Genomic DNA, 2,208 nt, shown 5'->3' on the forward strand with positions numbered 1-2,208 from the left:
GTATATATATATATAACTATCCTTTACATGTTCATAATGGTAATCACATACAGAAGATTCAAAACTAAAGTATATAACATAAAACATGAAGAACCAGAGGGAAAACCCACAAAAGCCAACCAAAGTAAAGAAAACAGAAACACAAGGACAAGGAAGCAATGGAAACACTGAGCTACGAGAAAGTAAAAGATAAAATGGCTATAAGAAGACCTCATATTTCAATAATCACTCTAAATGTAAATGGAATGAACTCACAAATAAGAAGGCACGAAGTTGCAGAATGGATCAAAAAACAAAACCCACCCATATACTGCCTGCAGGAGATGCATCTCAACTACAAAGACAAATATAGCCTCAAAGTGAAAGGGTGTAAAATTCTATTTCAAGGAAATGGCATTCAGAGAAAAGCAGGAGTAGTGGTAATAATATCAGATGAAATAGACTTCAAAATAAAAAAGTTAAAGAAAGATACTGAGGGACATTTCATGATGATAAAGGAAATCATGCACCAGGAAGACATAACACATATTAATATCTATGCTCCCAATTAGGGAGCCCTGAAATACTTAGTTAAGCAATTACTAACAGAACTAAAAGGAGTAACAGACCAAAACACTATCATAGTAGGGGACCTAAATACCCCACTGTCAGATATGGACGGATCATCCAAACAGAAAATCAATAAGGAAATAACATTCTTAAGTGACATATTAGACCAACTGGACATAATTGACATTTACAGAGTCTTCCATTCCAAAACAGCTGCTTATACATTCTTCACTAGTGCACATGAACCATTCTCAAGAATTGACCACATACTGGGACACAGAGATAGCCTCAACAAATATAAGAGGGTTGAAATTATACTAACCATATGCTATGATCATAATGCTTTGAAACCGGAGATCAATTGCAAAAAGAAATCAGGAAAAAACACAAATACATGAAGATTAAACAACATGCTACTGAAGAATAACTGGGTTAGAGAAGAAAGAAAAAGAGAGAACAAGAGATACATAGAAACAAATGATAATGATAGTACAACATATCAAAACTTTTGGGACACAACAAAAGCGGTCATAAGAGGAAAGTTCATATCATTACAGGCCTAGCTCTTAAAACGAGAATGAGCCCAAATAAACAACCTAACGCTTCATCTTAAAAATAAAATAAAATAAAATAAAATAAAATAAAATAAAAACTAGAAAAGGAAGAACAAATGAAGCCAAAGTCACAGAAGAAAAGAAATAATCAAAATTAGAGCAGAAATAAATGAAATTGGAAACAAAACAACAACAACAACAACAACAACAACAACAACAACAACAACAACAAAACAGTAGAAAAAATAAATGCAATAAAGAGCTGGTTCTTTGAGAAGGTTAATAAAATTGACAAAACCCTGGCTAGACTCACTAAAGAAAAAAGAGAAAGGACACAAAGAAACAAAATCAGGGATGAAAGAGGGGGAAATTACGACTGACATCGCAGAAATACAAAGGATCATACAAGAATATTATGAAAACGTATATAACACTAAATTTAATAACCTAGAAGAAATGGACCAGTACTTAGAAAAATACAATCTTCCTAGATTGAATCAAAAAGAATTGGAAAATCTAAATGGAATGATCAGCAGTAAAGTGAAACGATCATCAAAAACCTACCAAAAAGTAAAAGTCCAGGACCAGATGGCTACACAAGTGAATTCTACCAAACATTCAAAGAAGATTTAATACCTATTCTCCTCAAACTCTTCCAAAAAACTGAAGAGGAGACAATACTTCCCAACTCATTTTATGAGGCCAATATTACTCTGACACCAAAACCTGGTGAAGATAACACAAAAAAAGAAAACTACAGACCAATATCTCTCATGAACACAGATGCAAAAATCTTCAGATACTAGCGAACTGAATACAGCAACGTATTAAAAAGATTATACACCGTAATCAAGTGGGCTTCATACCAGAGGCACAGGGATGGTTCAACATACATAAATCGATTAATGTGATACACGACATAAACAAATTAAAAAATAAGAATCATATGATCATATCAATAGATGCAGAAAAATGATTCATCAAGATACATCACCCATTTATGATCAAAACACAAAATCGGTATAGAAGGAAAGTACCTTAACATAATAAAGGCCACCTATGACAAATCCTCAGCCAACATCATACTTAATGGTGAAAAACTAAA

This window comes from Pteropus vampyrus, unplaced genomic scaffold, assembly GCF_000151845.1.
Source record: "Pteropus vampyrus isolate Shadow unplaced genomic scaffold, Pvam_2.0 Scaffold184, whole genome shotgun sequence".
Lineage (NCBI taxonomy): Eukaryota > Metazoa > Chordata > Mammalia > Chiroptera > Pteropodidae > Pteropus > Pteropus vampyrus.